Genomic DNA, 9,373 nt, shown 5'->3' with positions numbered 1-9,373 from the left:
CGGCCTGCGTGTCAGGGACGTATTCGATGGTTCCCTCCAAGCATTGTACGTTTCCGTTTTCTTCCATTCTTTCGCGTTAGCTCTTTCCGAAACTCCCGAGATTCCCCGATCGTCAGTCTATTCACGATGGATAAGACGGGAGGAATGGATAAGAAACTCGCTAATTCGAGCTTCTGTGTTGGGAGAACAAACCAGATAGAGGAATAAAAATAGAAGCTGGAACTCCTATTCGCGGTCTAATCCTGGGTAGTGTTCCCGTGCCGTAGAGCGGATGATATTGACATCGCTCTTCGGAGTAGTGCCCTCGTAGTGCTGTGTGTTATGATGACGTTGGAGATGTCTTGTTTGCACTCCAATTAAAAGGTCTGTCCACGGAACTCGATCGCCGAGGAACACGTTGACCGGTAACTTGATCACCACGAAGGGATTATAGGCGGCTCCCGTGTATGTATGGGCCCTATCTTGAGCAATAATGAAGGTCACCCATGAAGACGAACGGGCGCTAGGTTGTTAAGTCTGATTAGGGAAAACGCCCGCCTGGCCGGCCGCCCGTTCGTTTGCTCGACCGGCCGGTCGGTCGCTTATCTGCCCGACTGACTTCGTGCTCTAAGTCGCCGCCTTTCGCTGGTTGGCTGCCTCCTCTGCTAAATGCTCGGAGCACGGACAACGCTTGTACGTTTGGGAGGAACATCGAACGGTATATAGAATGATAACCGATAGAACACGGCTGAGCTTACAAATGAGAAAGCCTTCCCCGACCAACGGTGCTCCGCATTTCCGGCGACGTCTTGTCGTCATTGGTTCTGCGTCGAATGGGGCTCACGTTTTCGCGCAGCTGATTGAGAAGGTGCTTTCCTAGTTTAGAGCAAGGCCGCGAAAGATCCGGGGACTGGAGTCTCGAGGCATTGTTCGACAACAGTCGCTCCCCCCCGTAGTGACAGAATCGGATGAAATTCTCATCCGGGCGCGCAAATCAGCCCGAAACGGTGGCTGCATTCGGTATTCCTCGGCTCCTCGAGTGAGAACCTCTCTGAAGCCTCCCGGGAAATTCCGGGAAGGTGTTCCAAGGGCCCGGCCGATGCAATTAGTCTGATGAAGTCTCCTGGTTATCCAGCTAAATCAAGTGGTTGCACACGCGAGCTTCAATTACGCACCGACCACTCGATCGGAAGCGGTTTCGACGCCGATTTCACGCTCTGCGAATATTCTGACAGAAGTGAAGTCTCTATTGGACAAGCTCTCCCTGGAGAATCGGGGTATATCTGGACGAATTCTCCTGCCGGGAAAATAATTCACGTCAGTCTGCCGCGACTGTCCCAATGAGGCATACGGAAGCAGACGCTTCCGCGAGCCGATATAAAATGAGCGAGCGGGCCATACGACGAGGGGACACTCTGCGCACCCCAGGATACGTACGCACGAATTGTTCGAGTCTCTCGACCCCCCATCGCCATCGAAGCGCCATCGAGATTCTTGATGATTCCGCTCTGTTCAGCTTCTGTCATTGTTGAGAGAGCCTGACTCACTGATGACAGTTGCTGTATTTTTCGACATCTGTGCGTCGATCGACTCATTCGGAGTTTTTCCTCGACTTCCGTCTCGTTCATCCTTCTTCCGAAGAAGAGCTCATGTGTATGTAGGCAGTCTCATTGTTGTTTGTTGTCTCCCATTGATGCCCGAGATGACTTGAGCAGAATCGTGGCGCCCTCTCTGAATGACAGACTGCGGCCTTGCCCTTGACATTCTCGTTCTCGTGTCGTCATCGATCCGCTTTATGTCGACGGTCTCATTGTCATTTGGATATCCTCAAGCACCTTTCTCATTTAGGACGACGCTCATAAGTGAACGCAATCTCCCTGTATCCCCATGAATTCTCGTTCGACGCTCGGCTTTCCATGCAGCTTATGCTTCCGAGATCGCGTTGATAGAACGCTCGAAGGCCACGGTACGTTTCTTACCCGAGTAGCTCTTCGCTGTAGCTCGAACGATCCTGGGCTCGCTCGAGAAAAGTATATTCTGGAAATCGAAGTTCGATTCCAGAGCTGCTCGCACTTAGCTGACTTGAGGGATCCTGAAGCAGGGTCCGTTGATTCCAATACTCCAGTTAAGGCTTCGGGCAATTCTCTGCGCGAAAATCGCTGACAGGGCGGAAGGAGCCGAGCATGGCGGTGTGAGCTTCCTCGGTCGGAGGAAACCTCCTGAGCGGCCGCGCCTCGGAGTGTTTCATCGCGACTGTTCGGGTAGCTAGCTAAAACTCCGCCGGATCAGCTACGGATAGCGCCCACCGCGGGGCTAATGACAATGGAATCTCACGCCTTCAAAAGGCTCAAACGTTTTCAATAAGGTTTTTTCCTTCTTTCCGTGAGGCAACCTAATCGATTGGGCCTACGGCTTCGGGAGATTGATAGCACCACCGAAGCCACCGAGCTGGTCCAAGAAATTCCCATCTCGAAGCTTGGCGAAAATTGAATATCCCTACGCTCGAAGCCCCAGGGGATCAGAAGCTTGAGCGTTCCAATCTGCTGGATGCTGCATCAGCCGCGCCGACGGACGGACCAAGCGGGTCTCGGACTCCTCGAAATGAAGCTTCACGGAACGCGACTTCATCCTCGGGAATAAATTCCGCACCGCAAATATACTCGACAGAAATTCTCCACGCTTATGAGCAATGCTCCTCGCTCGAAGTCCGGAGCCTGGTGAACCGCCTTGCCGGTACTCGGGAGGCTCCGCGATGCCGATCGAGGGTCTCGAAATTCGAATTGGAATAGGATCAGCGGGGGAAGGAGAAATAGCTTCTCTGACAGCTTGCCGCTTCAAACTTGTTTGTTTTCGAAAGCTCCGCCGCGCGATCACTCGAACTTCAAAGTGCAGGGTGCAAAGGTCCGCATTGTTTGTCGGAAAAGCGGACGCAGTCATAAAAGTTTGAAACGTAAAGACAGATATCGTACAGAAATATTCCTGGAATCGTCGGTGAGAATGTTTTTCAATGAAACCAGGAGATAATCAGGTACCTATACCTCGCAGTTTCCGGGTCCGAATCCTCGAAAGAGCTGCTTCTGACGGGTTCAATTGCAATGGAAACTCCGCGGAATCATCAGAAGGAAGCCGACGCTTCTCGATCTCGACACGACGTGTCGCTCTCTGTAGACTAGTATATTCCACTGACAAAAACTTTTTCGGGCTGATCCACACAGCCAAGATTTAACGTCCCGGGTACTGTTATTCACATTGCTTCCGAGGACGGATCCATAGAGCAAATGCACCCAGGAGGATCAAGGCCGAGTACCTGCATATTTTTCCGGCGATAGGGATCGAACCCACACCGCCTCCCGCGCGAGCGGCGTCGTTGCGGCTATGCAATATTCCACTGACAAAGCGAAACGAACAGCTATTCCACGCGTAAACGCACGAGGACGTCTTCGATGCGGAGCAACAATGTTTTATTGCACAATAGGAACACGCCGCGTCGCATAATTTCCCTCGACTGAGAATAGGATATCTCCTCGCGTGTCCCCTCTCGAACCGACGGGTGGTCGAGTGGTTAGCGCGTTTGTCACTTCTCGTGCAAACGTGCGTTTCACTTCGTGAAATGCCGCAACGACGCCGCTCGCGCGGGAGGCGGTGTGGGTTCGATCCCTGCTGCCGGAAAAATATGCAGGTACTCGGCCTTGATCCTCCTGGGTACATTTGCTCTATGGATCCGTCCTCGGAAGCAATGTGGATAACAGTACCCGGGACGTTAAACCTTGGCTGTGTGGAACAGCCCGAAAAAAGTGAGAATCTACCTCGAATCATTCCTCTATTCAGGATGTCGTCTGCGCGACGCACGGGACGGAGAAATCAAGAGGGGGGGAATTCTACACTTTTCCGGCACTCACGGCGCTCCTGCAGCTGTCATTCTTATTCCTCGAAGTTCACATCATGACCTGGAATTGCTCATTTCCCAAGCTTGTCGACGGACCTTCTCAGATTCCTTCGCGTTCCATGCCAGGTATCCTCCGTGAATTATTTCAGCGATGCGACTCTGAGGAGCACGTATGCTGGTTATGGTCTACTTGAGAAATCTTTTCGGTATCGACGCTCCTCGGAGACCGCTTCGTGGGGGTGGAGCGTACTTCACACCGAACTCTCCATCGTACGCGAGCGTAGCTCGTTTTTGGAAACTAAGCCTCGCGAGAGTCACGCTCCTATCTCTATCGAGTGACTTTCGTTCGCGATGAAAAATCCTCCGTTCATTATGCCAATCAAAATTTTTAACGCGATCCCAGTCTTCGACCGGAAAGGCTCACTGGCAACTCTTGCGCGACACCACGGATCGATCGCCGCGATCGATTTCTCGCTTCCCATCAGTCAACCTGCCGCGCCGGTCAAGAGGGGCAAGAGAAGGGGAATCACAGTGAAAGACGCAAATGCCAATAGAAAAGGACCCTAAGAGCAGAATTCCGCCTCCGATCGGGTTAACCAATGGTGAGGCCATCGCGGGAAAGTACGAGCCCATCGATACTGTTTTCACTCCGAAAAGGTCGCCCATAGGCCGTGAGACGCCGTTGTTGACTGCTAGAGGCGGTCGCTATGTAGAAGTTTCCTGGTCAACGCGATGAATCCAGTGTCTGCTGTCTGTGCGAGAGACGGGCACGCAAACAGTAGACGGGGCAAACACACCCAGGCAATAAGAACCAGAGAGAGGCGGCACCACACACATGGATCCGTCCGGACGATTACTTCCCGGAAGCGCGTCGGCTCCGCCGCCATGTCCTTGATTTAGAAATAATTCGACCGCGCAAATGCAGGATCCTTCCAGTTTTCGTTCCTCAAGCATGCCCGCCTTCTAAATCTAAATCTGGCGGGCACGCTCGAAAAAAGGACAGAGTTTGTCTCGATCATCGACCCAGTGCCCCGGAGTGGGGCTCCTCAGGTGGGGCTCCAGGAACCTCCGGGAACTGAGAAAGCAGAGTGACGGCCCGTCGAGCGCAAGATCCCGAGTCTCGTGATCCTAACCGTCTCCGATGACGCATCGGGGAATTGCTCTCGAAGAATTCCTTAAGCGATGAGTATGGTGCAAGCGTCGCTGCAGATGCACTTTATTCATATGGATCTGCGAGCTCTACTTAGAGCTTTGCGGTATATGAGCGAAGATACGAACATCGGGAAGTGAAATTAGGGGAAAATTAATTACGCGACCGTCACGAGCGTCGAGTAGCTCATCAGACCGAGCGAGCGAGTTTTTATTACCATCGTCGGATTCGGTCATGTACGACGGAGAAAGAGACGGCCCGGAGGACTGACTGACGGAAGAGTGGGGCAAAGGAACGACCTACGGGAGCGAGTATAGTGATGAGAGACGCGACGAGAGGGAAGAGCCGGCCCGGGAAAAAAACACATGGACTTCCTTGAGTGCATATCGCTCGTGTGACCATAAGTGAGCCAGCCGCTGTGCGCGACATTGGCTCTACTCGTCGGTCGCTCGGCGGACAGATTGGCTCGAAGAAGATGCCGCAGGAGGTTTTTTTGGAAGAACTCGGAGCCGGCCTTCGCAGAAGCCGACGAAACGAAGCAATGGAGGAGCACAGGGTCAAGAGGCCAACGAAAAGACGGCGCGGCGTCTCCCAATAGTGTCGTGTTGCGAGAGCAGCTCCGCTCCCTAAGGTCGCTGACGCATAAAGGGAGACGTCGACGTAAACAGCAGAATACGCCTCCGATTAGGGAACGTTTAATGAACGTAGATTCATCAACCTGATGGATATCATGCAGATTGGGCGATCCACAGGACACTATATTTTCTGCCTTCTCCGTATTAGCTCCCGCAGAGTCGGGCTTCTGACTACGGCTCTGACCAGAAGGGGGGGGGGGAATTCCCCTAGTGGATTCGGGCGCCTCCCCCGCCCACTCCGAGATGATCGAAGTCTTTTCTCCTCAGATTCCTCGGATATGTTGTTCTCCATGTGATCATCCTTCGGATGTCTCATCTCGGGTACCGCTCGTGAAGGAACTTACGATGTGCTTGCCGTAGCGACTCCACTGGAATTGGTATCACGTATCCCGAGCAGGAACACTTGGCGTTCCCCCCCCCTCCTTCCCCGCCTCCTCTCTCAAATGTCGTCGGTCCTGAGAATGCTCAAACAGATAAGCGACTTTTCGAGAGAGCTCCTACCCGTCCTCGGCGCAGGTGTCTCTGGCAGAGCGGAGTCGTAAGGAAGTGTCGTGGCGGGCTCAGTCGAAACGCGAGAGCAGCTGGTTGCGTCAGGCACGCTAGTGATCTGGTTTCATCAGCAAGGTCTTGAAATAGCTCGACTCGGGTCAAAATCAGCCGGCATCGAAGCCGCCCCGAAAGATTCGGAGGAGCGCATAACCATTCGGTTGGTCACGGAAAATTAAGGAGACAAGGCCTCGCTTTCGCCTCGACTGCCGGTGGGACGATCCTATGCTACTCCTAGCCCACGAGACACCATCAGCCACGCATAACTGTCGTGCATTAGGGCTCCACTAGTTACGCACCGGGTGGCGGTTGTGAATCGTGCATCAACGCGACGTATTCTACCCTTGATGTGTCTTCCATGCCTCGGGAGCTAACTCCAGTTGTGCATGTCATCCTCGTATTCTGTTCATCGCCAGCGGAGAAGCGCTACTAACCACGCGAACGAGACGTGTTAGAAAAAAAGTCAAGCCTGCTGTCCTTCCTATCATCCCTAATGTTTAACCAACTCCAACTTTCCACACAGCGACAAGCTTTCATACTTATCCACAGAGCTTACGCCGCGATTTTCCGTGAGGATGACTGGTACGAAGCATTTTCAGAGAGGCCTTCCGAATTAGAGCGCGAGTTTGCGGGAAGCTCTGATGCGTCGCAACTCGCGACATGCGAATACGACTTCACTAATTCCTCCCGCGATGCGTTTTGCCGGACCGCATGTTTGGCCACTCGCTTTAGCGATGCGTGACGAGATTCGAGTAGGAAATTATTTGATAGTAATTATGTACATCTGGCACGCCCTCCATCTCCTCGAGAATATCCGCGTCTGACTTAACCATCTGACCGGATGTTTTCATTTCGATTTTTTTTCTCAGACGAAATCCTATATGCGCGAGGTTCCGGGTTTCGCAGAGAGCGTTCAAGATATTCTGTGGTGTCCCGAAGTCGCGTGGAACATCCTAGAGGCAAGGGACCGGAGGCACGAAGAAGACGACAGTCATGATCAATCCACGTCGATGACGCATTCGGAGGACACGCTCTCGGAACTGGATCGCATTGAATATGTTCGGCCGTGGGAGCAGACGCTCGTACAAAAGAAACAGCGACACGAGACTGAACTTTACAGAGGGAAGTCATTTGACAAGCCGACGGAAGTCGCTGTCAGGTCGTATCGAGATCAATCGTTTGTCTGCGACGCGCCTTTCGTACGATTTCCGGGAAGGGATGCACGATTCTAGCATCTCACCAGACGGTTAAACGTTCTAGACTGCGCCGCGGAGCTTCCTCGAAGATCGCGGGACGCAGAATGAGGATCGAGCTCCGGGAAAGACCTCGCGGCGCGACAACTCCGTTCAAAGGATTCAACTGGTGGCTAATAACTCTTTCCCTTGTGCTCAACAAAAGGATGAGAAGAATGCATTCTCCTTCGAATGAGCTGGAACCGTTTTCAGTTTGCTGAATTAACAAGAAAAATGATCGTACGCTGTCCACCGACTCCTCCATTCAGCATCGTTCGCTCTTCATTAAGGACCCTCGCGAGCACAATGTTTCGAGCATCATTTTCCCCATTGCGACAGGAATATAGCTCTCGTCAGCGCACGATTCCTGGACCTACTACTCTCGGATTCCTTCGGCCGGCTTTCAAACGCAGTTGAACGAGTTCTCCGGAGAGTTCGGAGTCGGAGGTCATTTATTTCAACGGTTCTGCGGCACTAATCTCGTTTCTATGGAGCGGCGTTCTCGCTCAGGAGCAGCGGAATCTTCGAGCGTGTCCTGCACTCATTCTGATTTTTCCCATTTCTAGGCTTCTCCAGTGGGAGCGTGCTATTTTGCTGTCGGAAAACTCTGGAAGACGCGGGAGCCGAGGACCGTCATTAAAACTAACTGCGAGGCTAATTACAGAGTTGATGAGCTGAAGCTAGTAAGACGTCTGCTCCTACTTCACTGGACAGTATCATACGGATTCGGATTCGAGGGCGCGCAGCTTCCTCAATTTCCATTGAGGGGACTACATGTTTCCGTACATTTTACATCGCACACTCTCCACACGAAGCCGAGGGAGTTGTGCGTACCTCGAATTATTCGTGGTCTGTTCTGGTGACTTCGCAGGACAATGCTGATGTGAAGGATTGGAGGAGGGAGTACACTCAGCGTAAATATTCTGAAATGAGGACATCCTCGTACATTTCCCGCGCCCCCGGGACCCGCACTCCTATTTCTCGATTCCCCGGCAGGTGCCCATGCGCTGAAAACTGCCCTTCTGTGCGGATATCGACGGTATATCGGCAAGCCTGAAGCCAATCAGGAGTCGAATCGGGAAAGTCGAATGAGTCGTCGCAGAAGGAATTGACTGAACCCGGAGATTAATTCCATCGCCGGGGGAAATTGGATCGAGGAACCACAGCTTTCTATCGGGGAAGGTCTGTCGAGCCAGTTCCCCATCTATGTGGTTCGGTTCGAGTTGAAGATCTAGAAATGCGTCGAAGCGGGCGGGCTTCTGGGGGTTCAGATGCGCTGGATGCGAGCTTTGTGGTGCGACAGGGGCTTTGTGGTGCAAAATCGTGGCCCAGACCGAAGTCGTCAGAAACGGTTCAACTCGCAGCTTCAGACTCGAGCCAACTTCTATTGGATGGGTTGAACGGAGTCCAAGTCAGCTACCCGGGCCGGGAGCTCTAGAAGTTCGCGCCACCAATCAAACCGGGAGATACATTTGGGTTGCCATCTCGACAACCGGTGGCTTGGTCGGTTCGTCGTTCGTTTCCTCCGTTTCTTCGAGATGAGAGAGAGAGATGAATACAACGTCGACGCGAATCATTCCATTGGTCATCTTCGGAGAGGGACTTTTGCTCCATCCGGTATCTTATTCGACTGCGTTGAGTTACGAAACGAGTTAGCAATCCGTCGCTTTGAGTCTGCGTAGCTTGTTGTGCGAAATCATGTCTTGGATGGTCCGTGCTTGCATGATCCTATTATTCGTGGAACTTCGTGAGTATTCGGGAGTTCTGGGGCATGCCGATTCGAGACTCGAAATCATATGTTTCCGCGATCTAGGTCTGAGATCATCGTCGAACGAAATCTCTCATCTACGCCCCATGCTCTTCCGGGAAATTATTATTCAACGACATATTGATGTCCGTCAGCTTCCATGAAGGAATGTACCTATTCGACCATGTTATTCTGCGA

Source organism: Galendromus occidentalis, unplaced genomic scaffold (genome assembly GCF_000255335.2).
Source record: "Galendromus occidentalis unplaced genomic scaffold, Mocc_1.1 scf7180000077529, whole genome shotgun sequence".
Lineage (NCBI taxonomy): Eukaryota > Metazoa > Arthropoda > Arachnida > Mesostigmata > Phytoseiidae > Galendromus > Galendromus occidentalis.
This window is presented reverse-complemented; position numbering follows the sequence as displayed.